A 17120-nucleotide genomic window follows, 5' to 3' on the forward strand; every position below is an offset into this window, starting at 1 on the left:
CAGTGGTTAGGGCTCCGGCCACATACAGTGGGGCTGTTGGGTTCAAACATGGCTGGGCCTGCTAAACAACAATGACAACTACAACAAAAAATAGCTGGATGCTGTGGTGGGCAACAATAGTCCCAGCTACGTGGGAGGCTGAGGCAAGAGACTTGCTTAAGCCCAAGAGTTTGAGGCTTAAGCCTCTACCAAGGGTGACATAGTGAGACTTTGTCTCAAAAAAGAAAACAAAATTTTGTTCACCAAAAAATATTTGTTCATCCAAGTCAAAACTGTATGATGGAGACATTTTTCCATGCGAATATAACAAATATTTTAAATAATATAAATTATCTAACACTTTTTGACCTGTAAATCCAGGAGTTTCTTTTCCACATGATTATCCTGGATAAAATTAGAAATTAAGGCAGTCTGTGATAGCTTCTTAACTTCTTTTCAGTATTATAGCATTTGTTAGCTGGCAACAGCCAGAGCCAAATCCACAATTTGTATTTCAAATTCACTAAGTGGTAAATCATTTGTAAGACCCAAAATACACAAAGCTGCAGCAGTGACAATATCCTCTCCAGGCACTTCAGAAGGATCACAAGCACACTGCCAAATTTATTAATTGTTCTATAAAAAGACACACATGAAGGCATGAGCTCCAAAGGGCTGACAATGCCAAATCATCCTTAGGAATACCATTACCTATCATTGAGCTCTGAAGCAAAAGGCTGCTCACAGAATCACAAAATAATTAATAATCTTCCAGGACTCCCTCCTATATTTTAAGAGTTTTTGCCCAAATGATGGATTTTCTCCTCCCCTAAAGGGTTGAGTTCCACATTGAATTGGACTGTTCTGCATGTCTCTTTTCCATATGAATATCACCCAACATTCCCACTATTTAGGACAAAACACCAGACCAAGAATATGAAGATCCAGGTATAAAATGAGTCAACAGTCTTGGAAAACAGTCTACCCAGCAGAGCTCCTGTAACAAGAGGTTTCTGTGTTTATTTTTTTTAATCCTATAGTATTACCCAAGAAAATCTAGTATATAAAAACATCCCAAGCAGATAAGAGGTGCTTCTGTTTTTAAGGATTCTTACTATGTAGCTATTAAAAAGTATGATCTGGGCACTGTGGGCCGCAGAAGTAGAGTTGGCCCGGAGTGAGTTAATAAACGAATCCATGGAGAATACCGAAAACTCAGTGGATTCAAAATCTATTAAAAATTTGGAAACAAAGATCATCCATGGAAGCAAATCAATGGACCCTGGAATATCCTTGGGATATGGATTATCTAATTAATAATAAGAACTTTCACAAAAGTACTGGAATGCCACCTCAGTCAGGCACAGATAGAAACGCAGCAAACCTCAGGGAAACATTTGTGAACTTGAAATACAAATTCAGGAATAAAAGTGATCTTAGTGTGAAGAAACTGGGGCATTCATGCATGATATTTCTAAAGAGGATCATAGCAAAAGGAGCAGTTTCATCTGCATGATTCTGCACCATGGTGAAGAAGGAATAATTTGGGGGACAAATGGACCTGTCGACCTGAAAAAAATAACAAGTTTCTTCAGAGGGGATTACTGTAGAAGTCTAAGTGGAAAACCCAAACTTTTCATTATTCAGGCCTGCTGAGGCACAGAACTGGACTGTGGCATTGAGACGGACAGTGGTGCTGAGGATCACATGGCGTGTCAGAAAATACCCATGGAGGCTGACTCCACAGCCCCGGTTACTATTCCCGGAGAAACTCAAAGGATGGCTCCTTCATCCAGCCGCCTTGTGCCATGCTGAAACTGTGCGCTCGCAAGCTCGAATCTGTGCACGTTCTCACCTGGTGAACCGAAAGGTGGCAACAGAATTTGAATCCTTTTCCTTTGACTCTACTTTTCAAGCCAAGAAACAGATTCCATGTATTGTGTCCATACTCACAAAAGACCTGTATTTTTATCACTAAACAAACAGTTATTTGGGAGGGTATAGTTGGCATGCCAAGTGAGAAAGCAGTGTGACAGTTACTGTATTTCCTCTCAGGGTTAAATCCAGTCTAACACTCCACAGGGTACATACCACTTGCACAGTAGTACGACCAGTATGAAGCTACCTCTGACTCCAATTAGATAGTCACAATTCAATTTGCTTAGGAATAAATACAAATGAGTAACGGTTTACTTCTTAGGAGAGGAAATGATTATAAATGTACAGTTCTCATAATTAGCAGGTGTTAATGATACTATGCTATGAATGTTCAAGAATCATCAAACAGCGCAGTAAGGAATTTTCACGATACCCTCCCACTTAGAACTCTGCATTTTAGTTTTTATCAAACTGTAAACATGATGATGTGAAAGAGTTTAGGGATCCCTGGGCACAGTCACAGGCTTGAGCCTTTAGTTTAGAATTGATATACAAACACGAAGTCAACTGTGTTTTAGATACTTTATGTAAGATTATGGTTTTGTGGTGTTTGTCTTGAGCATGGCTTGGCTAAAAAAAAAAGAAGAAAAAGGGCAGTGCCTGTGGCTCAAAGGAGTAGGGCGCTGGCCTCATATGCCAGAGGTGGCCAAAAACTGCAAAAAAAAAAAAAAAAAAGAAAGAAAGAAAGAAAGAAAAGAAAGAAAAAAAGTAATTGTTTAGTATTGAAAAAGAAAGTAAATATTTTATTTGAGAGGACGTATGAGCAAAGTAAGCTGATTCTTTTAAGGCTGAAAATGCAGCATTCATTATGAGATGGAGTTAAACCATAAGGTGCTGAAATGCAGCTGATCTGTGCACATCTCGACAGCAGTTGAGCTTCACAAGCCAGCAAAACCTCCTAAGAGCTACTACATAAAAACCTCAAACTGTTGATTACTAACAGTGTGACATGAAGAAATTCTAACAGGAACATTCTAACATGCAACGTATATAATAAAAATGGAATGCCAGGAAAGGAAAATAAACCGGTAAGCGGGGCTCTCACAGCCCGTGCCGTAGGAGACGGCTTCCAGAGAGGACCACCAGCTAATTTCACAGAGGATGCCCCAAGCCACAGATCACCAAGTGAGCCAAATCAGAAACTTCTGAAATGAAAATTTTGCGAATGTGGTGTGTCACAATAAAAATTATAGAACACTTTGTAGTAAAAATTTTAAGCATATTAAGTTATTTTTATGTTTACAATCAAAGGAAATTTATAGTCACGTTTTATAGTGGTCAGTGAAGTAAGAGGACCAGAGAAGTCACCCAGTGAGAACCTCTGCTCTGGCATCTGGGAAGGTGGAGGACCAAGTTCAGCCCCCAGCCAGGGGTGCATCCTCACCTCACTCCCGGAGGGGCAGAGCAGTATCGCACCTGCAGTCTGCCTTTTCACCTGAGCTCTCCTCTTCCTCAAGGAAGGGAATTTGGCATTTGTAAATAACAGCTATTTCTGTTGATGACCATCTGTACCTTTTTAAAAGTAAATGTGGCGTATGATGAAAAATAAATAAATAAATAAAAAGCATGATCTGAAAATTATTTAAAGATATGATGACATGAAGAAATGTTCTCAACATTCTACATTTTATGAAGTGAGAAAACCAGGCTACCAAACTGTAAGAATTAAATAACAATTTTTAAAATTATTTCATTTATTTGTTTATTTATTTTTGAGACAGAGTCTCACTTTGACACCTTTGGTAGAGTGCTGTGACATCATCGCTCACAGCAACTTTGAACCCTTGGGTTCAAGAGATCCTCTTGCCTTAGTTTTTCATCTTTAGTAGGGACAGGGTTTCACTCTTGCTTAAGCTGGTCTCAAACTCTTGAGCTTAAGCTATCCACCTGTCTTGGCCTCCCAGAGTGCTGGGATTATAGGTATTAGCCATCGTGCCCAGCTGACATTTTTAGAAATAAGAGTATGTGCAAACATAGATATTTGTGTGTGCATGTATGTGCATATACATGTGTATATATAAAGATATACATATAGACTTACATATAGGATGGAAAAATATGCACCAAAATGTTGTGGGGTTTTTGAGACAGAGCCTCAAGCTATCCCCCTGGGTAGAGTGCTGTGACATCACAGCTCACAGTAACCTCCAACTCCTGGGCTCAAACGAGTCTCCTGCCTCAGCCTCCCAAGTAGCTGGGACCACAGGTGCCCGCCACAATGCCTGGCTATTTTTTGGTTGCAGCTGTCACTGTTGTTTGGCGGGCCCTGGCTGGATTCGAACCTGCCACCTTAGGTGTATGTGGCTGGCGCCTTAGCCACTTGAGCCACAGGCGCCGAGCCCCAAAATGTTAATCAAAGTCATCTCTGGACAGTGGCTTTATTGATGACTTATTTTCTCTTATTTACTTTTCTACAGTTTTCAAATTTTCTATATTGAACATCTATTCTTTTATAATAAAAAGTTATTTTTGAAAAGATCTTTTTTTTTTTGAGACAGTTTCACTATGTCGACCTCAGTAGAGTGCTGTGGCGTCACAGCTCACAGCAACTTCAAGCTCTTAGGCTTAAGTGATTCTTTCTCTTGCCTCAGCCTCTCAAGTAGCTGGGACTATAGGCACCCACCACAATGCACGGCTATTTTGTTGTTGTAGTTGTCATTGCTGTTTGGCAGGCCTGGGGCCGGGTTCAAACCTGCCACCTCTGGTGTATGTGGCTGGTGTCCTAGCTGCTGAGCTACAGGCGCTGAGCCTTAAAATATGATTTTTATTATCAACTGCCAGGCATGGTGGGTCACATCTGTAATCCTAGCACCTGGGAGGCTGAGGTGGGTAGCTTGCTTGAGCTCAGGAGTTCAAGACCAGCCTGAGTAAGAGTGAGACATCATCTCTAAAAAAATAAAAATAGGCTGGGTACAGTGGCTCATGCCTGTAATCCTTGCACTCTGAGAGGCCGAGACAGGTGGATTGCCTGAGCTCACGGGTTAGAGACCAGCCTGAGCAAAAGCAAAACCCTGGCTCTAAAAATAGCCAGGTGTTGTGGTGAGCACCTGTAGTCCCAGCTAATCGGGAGGCTGAAGCAAGAGAATGGCTTGAGCCCAAGAGGTTGCTGTGAGCTATGACACCATAGCACTCCACTGAGAGCTACAAAGTGAGACTCTGTCTCAAAAAGAATAAAAATAAAAATAGTGAGGCATTGTGGCAGGGCCCTGTAGTCCCAGATATTTGGGTGCCTGAGGCAGGAGGATCACTTAAGCCCAAGAGTTTGAGGTTGATATGAGTTACAACATCATGGCACTCTACTGAGGGGGGACAAAGAAAGACTCTGTTCAAAAAATACTACTAATTTTTATTATCACAAATACATGTCTACCTAACTTATTTCTTTGTATTGGGAACCCCCCCACCAGAGGTCTAAAAGTCAGTAACTTTCACTAAGATGAGCAAGAACCAGTAAGTCAGCAAAAAAAGGCATTTACCAGGAAATAACAAGTGTTGGTAAGGATGTGGAGAAATTAGAGCCCTTTTGCCCTGTGGGTGGAATATAAACTGGTACAGCTGCTATGGAAAACAATATGGCAGTTCCTCAAAAAATTATAAATAGAATTACCACGTGATCTAGCAATTCCACTTCTGGATGCATACCCCAGAACTGAAAGCAGGGAAATACTGGAGAGAAATTTTGCACCTCATTTTCATAGTGTCGTTATTCACAAAAGCCAAAAAGCAGAAGCAACCCAAGTGTCCTTTGACAGATAAATGGAAGAAAATGTGATCTACACATACAACATAATATTCCTCAACCATAAAAAGGAAGGAAATTTTGACACGTGCTACATTATGCATGAACCTTTAGAATAGTGTGTTAAGTGAAAGAAGCCAACCATGAAAAGTCAAATACTGTACGATGCACTTATATGAGGTACCTAGAGAGGCATCAAATTCAGAGACTGAAAGTAGAATGCTGGTTTCCAGACCCTGGGGGAGGGGAGAATTGGGAGGTATTGTTTAATTGGTGTGAGGTTTCAGTTTTGCAAGATGAGGAAAGAGTTCTGGAGATGGATGGTGGTGATGGTTGTACAACATGAATGTACTTAGCACCACTGAACTGCACACTTAAACATGGTTATGATGGGCCAAGCATGGTGGCTCATGCCTGTACTCTTTTTTTTTGAAACAGAATCTCAATCTGTCGCCCAGGGTAGAGTGTCATGGCATTATAGCTCACTGCAACCTCCAGCTCAGGCTTAAGGGATCTTCTTGGCTTAGTTTTTCTATTTTTAGTAGAGATTGGGTCTAGCTTTTTTGCTCAGGCTGGTCTTGAACTCCTGAGCTCAAGTAATCCATCCGCCTCGGCCTCCCAGAGTGCTAGGATTACAGGCATGAACCACCAGCCCTCCACACACCTATAATCTTAGCACTTTGGGAAGCCAAATCAAGAGGATAGCTTGAGCCCAGGAATTTGAGACCAGTCTAGCCAACATAGTGAGAGAGACTCTGTCTCTACAAAAAATAGAGAAATTAGCCAGAGTGTGGTGGCTGCAGGCCTGTAGTCCCAGCTATTCAGGACGCTAAGGCAGGGTAATTGCTTGAACCCAGAGTTTGAAGCTGCAGTGAGCTGTGATGACCCTGTTGCTCAGACAGGGAGAGACTTTGTCTCCAAGAAAAAAAAAAGCTACCACAATTAAAAAGAGCAGTAACTTTTTTTTGAGAGAGAGAGAGTCTTATTTTCTCACCCTCAGTAAAGTGCTGTAGTGTCATAGCTGACAGCAACCTCAGACTCTTGGATTCAAATGATTCTCTTGCCTCAGTCTCCTGATTAGCTGGGACTACAGGTGCCTGCCACAATGCCCGGCTTTTTTTTTTGGAGACGGAGTCTTGCTCTTGCTCAGGCTGGTCTCTAAGCCATGAGCTCAGGTAATACACACATCTTGGCTTCCCAGAGTGCTAGTATTACAGGCATGAGTCACCAGCCAGCCAGAACAAGAATTTCGTTTTTTTTTTTTAGACAGAGCCTCAAGCTATCCCCCTGGGTAGAGTGCCATGGCATCCCAGCTCATAGTAACCTCTAACTCCTGGGCTCAAGCGAGTCTCCTGTCTCAGCCTCCCAAGTAGCTGGGACCATAGGCGCCCGCCACAACACCCGGCTATTTTTTGGTTGCAGCTGTCATTGTTGTTTTTGGTGGGCCGGGCTGGATTCGAACCTGCCACCTCAGGTGTACGTGGCTGGCACCTTAACCGCTTGAGCCACAGGCGCCGAGCCCAGAACAAGAATTTCTAAAAGACATTTGTATGGTTTGAAAAAAATCAGTGTATAAAATTGTAGGCACTTAATTCATATGAGAATGCCTCAGGCTTTTTACTAGTCTTATATATTGACCAGTCCTAAGAAGTTTGACACTCTGTTTTCCAACCTTTAATCCACAAATTAAAGATCGCAAAATAGTGTAGAAAGAGGCCCTAAAGATGCAGCTATGGGTGCAAACAGTGGGGGAAATGGGCAGGCAGGGGCAGAAGAGGAGCCTTGCGTGCCCTGGAGGTCCTGAGCTGCAACAGTAGGGAAGTCTCAGTAACTAGGACCTCGAACCACATTAAGGTTTTAATGAATGAATTATAGGGAATAGATGGTTCAAAAACAGCAACAAGTGTGTAAAATGAGCAGTTTGGGTTCTTAATTGAAGACGTTGTCTCATAGGGAAAATTCACTACTGTTCACCAGTACTGAGAAGTTGGTCTCTTCTTCCCTGGTACTAGACAAAGAAGGCGTGACCTGTCATTTGGCTTGCAGGGGCTGGAGTAACCTGGCCGCCATCCCCTTCTCCGGAAAGCCTATCCATTCACTGGCGCCAGCTTGACCGGCTCAGCTTGCTGCATTCCCTCCAGGCAGGTACCTGGGCTCTCCAGACTTGTGGCCACCTGTTACCCTAGCGCTCCTCTTGTGACACCCCTGGTTGTGCATCAGGCCGTGGCCACTGTCGTGTTCCTCCAGTCTTGGGAGCTTCCCGGGAGCAGCCGCCGGCCCAGGCTGTGGGAGGCAATTAATTTACAGACACTTGAGATCACAAGCTGCACATTTATCACTCAGCCTGCTCTTGGAAAGGGATTCCTGCCCTTTCACCTTTCTGCATTTGGGTCACAGATCTGTAGCGCACATACAGTATTTTAAGAAGTGCTCAAAAGTCCCTTTTGGTTGGTCCTATGGCAATCACCAGAAACAGAGAGCTATAAGCCCATTTAGGGCTGGGTGACTTCCTTAGACAACTCAGTTTTGGCGGGTTAGAGCAGGGTAGCGGGTAGGGGAGGGAAATGACCAGCTTTACCTTGCAAAGTGTAAAGCCACTCTTCTGGACAGAGAGGCAAGGGAGGGGCCCACGTGTGCTTCAGTAAGGCTTTTTACAAAGGCTTGGAAAGTTCTGGTCATACTGACCTAGCAGATCTTGCTAGGATTCCTCAGGCCAGCCTATGGACAGCACTCCCCTGGGGGGAACTTCTAGAATCCTCCGCCCCTTGCATCAGTTCAGCTTGTCTTCATTAGTTGTATTTATTTGTTTTTAAATTTTCCAATATTTTATTAGGCAATTTTTCAAACATACAGTACAGTTGAAAGACTTATGTAATAATTGCCTGTACACCCACCGCACACATTTTATAATTTTTTTCTTCTTCTTCATATGTAGGGAATTTGTTCATAGGGAGGCCACAGGCTCTGTGCCCTTCATCACAATGACCCCAAGAGTCCTGTTTCGTATCTTTATTAGTTTTAAATTCTGAATACACTTTTCTGTAGAAGAAAAGTGTTTACGGTTTTCTTTAAAAAACATAAACAAATTTAAAAACACTTTTCTGTTCTAGAAATTAGTTAAAGGTGGAAGATGCTTCAGATGGGACGGCTTGGGCTGAATTCTTTGCTCACCAGTCCTTGGACAAGTCAGCTACATGAGTTCTACTTTCCAACGATGAGTGATTGAGATAATGTTACTTATTTCACATGAGATAACTTGTGATAACAGCTTGCAAGTTATCAAAATTTCATGGAGTCCATAGTACTGTTCAATCGACCTCTGTTTTTTCTGCCAGGATAAAAAACACCTGGCTTTACTTGGGAGGCTGAGGCAAGAGAATCACCTAAGCCCAGGAGTTGGAGGTTGCTGTTGAGCTGTGACTACACAGCACTCTACCAAGGGCCATATAGTGAGACTCTGTCTCTAAAAAACAAAAAACAAGAAAACCCCACCTGACTTAAAGAAAGAACATACACATTAAATTCAGAAAACGTGGTTTCCCAATGCTCCCACTTCTTAGATCTGTAACTTAAGTTTTGTCACACTGCTTTTCTGAAATATAGTTTTCTCACATGTAAAATATTTAATATCTGCTGCCTTAACCTCTTCGTAGGGTTATTGTGAAAATCAAATAAAATAACACAGCTTTTGTGTTTAAATTCATGTAAAAAATATTTATATATATTGAATGTGTTAATGTACTAAAATTATCAACATATTTACTTACAGAAGGTCTTATAGCCTAATTTTTTGTTTTTTGAGACAGAGCCTCAAGCTGTCACCCTGGGTAGAGTGCTGTGGCATCACAGCTCACAGCAACCTCTAATTCCTGGGCTCAAGCAATTCTCCTGCCTCCGCCTTCCAAGTAGCTGGGACCACAGGCACTCATCACAATGCCCAGCTATTACTTATAGCCTAATTTGATGGAGGTCTGATGTTATGAACTTATTAACTGCCTCCCCTTTTTTTTTCACGAAAAACTTGTAATATGATCTGATTGCAGTCAAATTGAAAACTCAGATTTTATATATTGGTGTTTGGAGGTAGTTAGGGGGATTGGAACCAATTCCTAAGTGCTCATCTGGACTAGATCAAAATGGTCACATTGGCATTATTAATCCTGTTAAAGATCTTTGATAGAGTTCATTGAGATTTTATTTAGAAATATTAGTGTAATTATAGTCAGGGTTTTGTTTTTGTTTTTGTTCTTAAGACAGAGTCTCACTATGTCCCCTTTGGTCCTCGGTAGAGTGCTGTGGTTTTACAGCTCACAGCAATCTCAAACTCCTGGGCTTAAGCGATTCTCTTGCCTCAGCCTCTCAAATAGCTGGGACTACAGGCGCCCGCCATAACGCCTGGCTATATTTTGTTGGAGTTGTCATTGTTTAGCAGATCCGGGCTGTATTCAAACCTGCCAGCCTCCGTGTATGTGGCTGGCACCGTAACCATTGTGCTACAGGTGCTGAGCAATAGTTAAGAGTTTTGAATATGGGGTCAAGGGCCACTTAAAACTATGGCAAACCACTGCTGTAGAACTTTCCTGGCGGATCTTGTTGCTGTCTACCTGGCCTCCCCAGAGAACATGGCCTGAAACAACTGTGGCACTCTCTGCCTTCCTCTGCACAGGCATGGACCACCCACCCTGTCTTCTTTTTCTCCCCTTACCTGCCTCTCCTCTGATCCACCCTCCACTCCCACTCCCCAATTACATCCAGCTCACTCTAGTGATCTGGACATGGGAGGTATCATAAAATGAAAAGATAAGAAAAGTAACATCTCAGGTGGAAACATTGCAAGTTTCTGCTGTCGGATGAATGGATAAACAAATGGAAGAATGGCATACACATACAACGGAATATTCTTAAAAAGGAATGAATTTCTGACATATGCTATAATACAGATGAATCATGAAAACACTGCTGTGAAATAAGCCTGACACAAAAGGAGAAATATGATATGATCCCACTTACATGAGGGATCTAGAATCGTCAAATTCATACACAGAAAGTAGAATCGTGTGTACCAGGGGTTGGGGGAGAAGGGAATAGAAAGTTACTGTTTAAGGGGCACCAAGTTGCAGTTTTTGCAAGATGAAAAAGTTCTGGAGATAAATGGTGGTGAAGTTTGCATGATAATGTAAATTAACTTAATGTCACTGAACTGTGCCCTTAGAAATGTTTAGGATGGTAAATTTTACGTTATGTATATTTTACTAAAAAAATTTTTTTTGAGACAGAGTTTCACTTTGTCACCCTGAGTAGAGTGCCATGGCATCATCATAGCTCACAGCAACCTTAAACTGGGCTTGAGTGATCCTCTTGCCTCAACCTCCTGAGTAGCTGGGACGACAGGTGCATGCCACAATCCCTGACTAGTTTTTCTATTTTTAATAGAGACAAGGTCTCGCTCTTGCTCAGGCTGGTCTCAAACTCCTGAGCTCAAGCGATGTATCCACCTCAGCCTCCCAGAATGATAGGATTATGGGCATTAGTCACTGCACCCAGCAAAAAATAAGTGCTTGTTTCTTCTCTGGAATATATTATTTTGTTCCAGTTATTCTAGGACCGGCTGAGCCAGTAAATTATATCTTTATTTCTCACACATCTATCAAAAGGAATTTAAGTAGGATCTGGGCATATACCGAAAGTATAATTTCACTGGTAACCTGAACTCTACCAAATACACCCTCAGCATTCAGGAAATTGCTAGCTGTAAAATGTCTTCAGTTTTCAAAAATCTCAGGAGTCTTTGTACCCTTTCAAAAAGTAAGGTTGTATTATGGTGTTTTACCACATGCTCACCTATAAATTCATCTGTATTAAGGGCAAATAATATTGATGGAATGTCCCAAACACAGTACTTTGAAATACCTGTATACTCTGGGCTGCATAAGAAGGAATGTACAAAAATATTTTACTTGATTATAACACTCCTAACCTTATTTGAAGGAGAGATTGCCTTGTTCAGTGGAATGACTTCCTTAACAATGAACCATTCATTCACTTGTGATTGCACCAGAGGAGAGAATTACCAATTCTTCAAAATAGCTTTTCAAAGTAACAAATTAGCCTTTTGAGGTCGAGGGAGCTGGAAACAGGTAGGAAGTAGGAAATTGGATCTAGAATCATTGGACTTGGGCCGCCTAGGATTTGGAAGCCAATTCCAAAACTCAATTTATCTGAATCCTAATCCAGTGACCCTATTCCTGTTTTTAATGTCAAGAAATCCTTATCAATCACACTGGCCACAGCTGACACCGGTGGAGACTTTACCACCAGTTCCTTCTAGTCTGCTCCTCAGAAAGAACAAAAGCTGAATGGGCCACCTGACCTTCTGCCCTCTCAGTCTTGAAGCCATGATGGGAATAGGTAAAGAGGTGATGGAAAGGGAGAGTACCTACTGACCCTCTGAAAGAGATGATTTGTCCTCCAGAATTGTACACAGCATTGTTCGTCTGGGTTGAAGTCTCCTTAAATAAAACAGGTCTGCTCAGGGGGCTCTCATAGTAATGGTGAATCATGATATTATATAGCCTTATTGACCAAAGTTAGCATGAGTTTTAAGGCAGGAGGAAATGAGTTTTTGGATGAGGATGAAAAACAGTTCTAACAGAAACAGCTGATTTGAATGAGGAGCTGACTTATCATGGGAGAAAGAACCCAGATGGGGAACAGCAAGCTAAGCCTGACTGTGAAAGAGGGAATGGGCAGGCACCAGCCACCAACGCAAGCACTTCACCCACATTTTATACATGAGGACTGAAACCATCTCCCTCCATTCCTGTACAGTTTGGACCTGAGGACCCAAACAAAATGCTGTCTTTATTAACCTGAACCTGACTTTCGTCCTCCTCTTCTTCTTCTTTTTGAGATAGAGTCTCACTCTGATGCCCTGGGTAGAATGCTGCGGCATCACCATAGCTCACAGCAACCTCAGACCCCTGGGCTCACCCTCTCAGAATACTAGGATTACAGGTGTGAGCCACCTTGCCCATCCTCTGACTTTATTATTCTAGGGTGTTTATCAGAATTACTTTACTATTTCAGAAGACTTTCATAGGCAAATAACTTTAGAGTTCATTGCAGAAATTTCCAGCTCTTTTCACAGAAACCATCAGTAGTTTATGTCCTAAGACCCTTTGAAATCCAGCCTCAAAACCCTCACTTTGCTGTTTCCATCAGTCCTTTCCCAGTCCTACTCAAGGCCCCATGTTGACAGACCTGACTTAAACCAAATCTCAAATTCTTAATAAATTCTGACCTTACTGTTTCCCCTCCAAGACCTTGTGGAAGGTTTGCCAAGGTGGCATTCTCTCACACCACAGTGAGCAGGAAACTCCCCTTCAACTTATCAACAGGCTGTGCTGCTAATCTGTGGGGACCCAGTGTTTGACGCTAATATGCACAATGCGTCGGGAGGTTAACTGATAATTATTATCAGCACTTTAATGTATGAACAATATGATATTTCACATGGTATGGTAGTGCTTACAACTTACAAACACCTTCCCATTTATTATTTCATTGGATTAATTTACCACTATGAGAGACAAGTGGGGTAAATATTAGTATCATGACACCTCACACATGAGAACATAGCCCAAAGAGGGCAAGTTATTCATTTGAGGTGGAACAGTCAATTAAAAGGCAGAGCAGATCCTTATTCAAGGTCTCCTGATTTCAAAATGTTGACTGTAAACCTACAGAGGTCATAATTATAATATTTAATATTTAAATAGAAGATTATACTTTTTTTTTTTTTAAAGACAAGACAGAGCCTCACTTTGTTGTCTAGGCTACAGTACTGTGGTGTCATAGATCACAGCAACTTCAAACTCTTGGGCTCAAGCAATCCTCTTGCCTCAACCTCCCAAGTAGATGGGACTATAGGTACCCACCACAGCACCCAGTTAGTTTTTTTCTATTTTTAGTAGAGATGGGGTCTGGCTCTTGCTCAGGCTGGTCCTTTTTTGAAACAGAGCCTCAAGCTGTCACCCTGGGCAGAATGCCGTGGCCTCACAGCTCACAGCAATCTCCAACTCCTGGGCTCAAGCGAGTCTCCAGCCTCAGCCTCCCAAGTAGCTAGGACCACAGGCGCCCACCACAACGCCTGGCTATTTTTTTGTTGCAGCCATCGTTGTTTGGTGGGCCGCGGGCTGGATTTGAACCCGCCACCTTAGGTGTATGTGGCTGGCACCTTAGCCACTTGAGCCACAGGTGCCAAGCCACTCAGGCTGGTCTTAAATGCCTGAGCCCAAGCAATCTACTCGCTGGGGCCTCCTAGAGTGCTAGGATTACAGGTGTGAGCCACTGTGCCCAGCCAGATTAAGCATTTTTCTAAATTTTTTTTTTGAAAAGTAAATTTATTTCAGGTTAATGTGAGATTATAAACAACCAGGTCAAAATATTTGATTTTGTTAAATGGAATCCCTCTTGTGGTTATGTCCCCCACAAAAAAGATGTGCCAAACACCCCCACCTTGTGCCCATTCAGTGAGAGCACCCCAACCCCCTCCTCCTTGCCCTCCCTCGTTACTCCTCCCCCCAACTTGAATTGAAATGAGTTTTTCTCCTCTGTGGGCATGCATTAGATCATCTACTGGCTTCATATCAGAACTGAGTACATTGGATAATTGCTTTTCCATTCTTGTGATACTTTACTAAGAAGAATGTGTTTCAATTCCATCTAGGATACTACAAAAGATGTGAAGTCACCATCTTTTTAGTGGCTGAATAGTATTCCATGGTTGATGGGCATTTAGGTTGTTAAAGTGCCAAAGAGTATTAGTTTGCTAGGGCTCAAAAAGTACCACAAACGGGGTGACTCAGAACAACAGAAATTTGTCATCTCACAGTTCTACAGACTAGAAATCCAAGATGAGTGTGGTTCCTGCTAAAAGCTGTGAGGAACCTGTCCAGGCCTCTCGGCTGGATTCTGGTAGTGTGCTGGCAGCCTTTGGCAATCTTTGGTTTCTGCTGCATCACCCCAATCTCTGCCTTCATCTTAACATGGCATTTGTTCTGTGTGGGTTTAAATTTCTTCTTCTTCTTCTTTTTTAATACAGAGCGTCAAGCTTTCCCCCTGGGTAGAGAGCCATGGCATCACAGCTCACAGCAATGTCCAACTCCTGGGCTCAAGCAAGTCTCCTGCCTCTGCCTCCCAAGTAGCTGGGACTACAGGCGCCCACCACAATGCCCTGCTATTTTTTGGTTGCAGCCATCATTGCTGTTTGGTGGGGCTGGACTGGATTTGAACCCGCCAGCTCAGGTGTATGTGGTTGGCACCTTAGCTGCTTGAGCCACAGGTGCCGAGCCTAAATTTCTTCTTTTTTTCTTTCTTTGAGACAGAGTTTCAAGCTGTTACCCTGGGTAGAGTGCCATGGCATCATAGCTCACAGGAACCTCAATTGCTTGGGCTCAAATGATCCTCTTGCCTCAGATTTTTTATTTTTGGTAGAGATTGGGTCTTACTTTTGCTCAGGCTGGTCTCGAACTCATAAGCTCAAGCAGTCCACCCCCCTCAGCCTCCCAGGGTGCTAGGATTACAGGTGTGAACCACTGCACCCAGCCAAATTTCTCTTTTTTTATAAGAATACAATTTATATTGGTTTAAGGGACCACACTACTCTAATATGACCTCATTTCACCTCAGTAATGACATCTGCAGTGATTCTGTGAATTTGGGGGACAGAGGGGACACAAATCAACCCATAACATGAAGATATGAAAATCTGTTCCATCTTTTCAAGCCTAATAGTTCATAACTGATGTCTTTACTTCACTAAATCCTTGCAACTGTGCATGATCTTTAAAGACAGTAAAGCTTCCTGAATGGTAACAACACTTAATACCATAGGGTAGAAACATTTCCTGGGCTGCTATGTGGCCAATTTTGCTTTTTTCTTAGTAATAAGTAATCAAGGATACTTTGTGGATTATTGAGCTAAACACATGCATGGAAACCACTGCTTTTATTTGGTTTGAAGGATATATTCATTTCAACTGAATTTTGACAGTGAGAGTAGTAAACAAATTGTGTCCACCAAAGAACTGGGTCTAGTCTTGTACATGCTACCTTCCCACAGGTTAAAAAAATGGGTTTGCCCAAAAGTCTAGTTTGAGGAAAATAATCTATTTTAGTCAACAAAAATAGACAGAGAACACGGTCTGTTGGCTAACCTGGGTGAATTTATTCTGGAAACCTTTTCTGGTTTAACTTGGAAAGGCCAATCCCAGGAGAAAATATTCTCCTCCTCAATAAGGGTCTTGCATGTTTACCAACTATGAAAATAAGGACTGATCTATGCAGTCAGTGATTTAAAATACGCAATGACAGCAGCCTAAAAGGGTGTTCTTTATCTTCCTCTCCCTTTTAGTCCATTTTTTGTTGATTTTCATGGAAATCTCTATTTTGAAGGAGAGAGATATATTTGCCTACTGTAAACATGTTTTTTGAGCCAGTACATTAGATATATTTATGGCCTTGTTGATTTTGGTTTTATGTTATATTATATACATTTAATTATTACATACATGTATACATATATGAAACTCTCTCTGTAAATTATAAAATATAATAATAAAACAAACACTGGTGAACCCCTCCACCTTAAGAATCAAAACATTACCAGTAACTCTCTTCTTTCCTCACCTCTAGGGGATAATCACTACCCTAAATTTGTAACTTCTTTACCACGTATGTAATATATTATTTTATTTTGTTTTGTTGTCTGGAGGCCTTATAATAACATTATATATAGTCTTCTGTGACCAGCTCTTTTTTATTTGAATCGCTAATTTTTGTCTTTAAACATTCAGTTGGTACTAACTGTGACCAGCTCTTTTCTCTCAATATTGGGTTTCTGGGATTTATCCATAGTTCATTCCTTTTCATTGCTGTGTAATAGTCCCTTGTGCTAATGCTCTGCAATTTATTTATCCATATTTCTGGCAATAAACATTTGGGTTGTCTACAGTTATTTGCTGTTGTGAATAATGAACATCCTACATGTTTTCAAATACTGTAGGGTATTGGTTTTCAAACTTTTAAAAACTATAATATATTTTATACACATAAGATAAATGTATCACAGTTACGTACCACATTTACATGTACCACAGAGATTTTTATATCACAACCTATACACATACTGCACACATATATGAAACTAACAATTTATGAAACAAAACTTACCTTTAATATAGACAAAGCTGGCCAGGTGTGATGGCTTTACACCTGATGATCCTAGCACTCTGGGAGACCAAAGTGGGTGGACTGCCTGAGCTCACAGGTTCTAGACCAGCCTGAGCAAGAGCGAGACCCTGTCTCTGAAAATAGCTGGGCATTGTGGCAGGTGCCTGTAGTCCCAGCTATTCGGGGAGGCTGAGTCAGGAGAATTGCTTAAGCCCAGGAGTTTGAGATTGCT

The 17120-nt window shown here is 41.8% G+C and overlaps 2 pseudogenes; one reads left to right on the forward strand and one right to left on the reverse strand.

The window, feature by feature from the left end:
• The first annotated feature begins 1155 nt into the window (after positions 1–1155).
• Positions 1156–1995, forward strand: LOC100950608 (annotated as a pseudogene).
• A 6588-nt stretch (positions 1996–8583) lies between these two features.
• On the reverse strand, positions 8584–8692 carry LOC111725665 (annotated as a pseudogene).
• Between the last annotated feature and the right edge of the window lie 8428 nt (positions 8693–17120).

Source organism: Otolemur garnettii, unplaced genomic scaffold (genome assembly GCF_000181295.1).
Source record: "Otolemur garnettii isolate 467f Iridium unplaced genomic scaffold, OtoGar3 scaffold00045, whole genome shotgun sequence".
In the NCBI taxonomy this organism is placed as follows: Eukaryota; Metazoa; Chordata; class Mammalia; order Primates; family Galagidae; genus Otolemur; species Otolemur garnettii.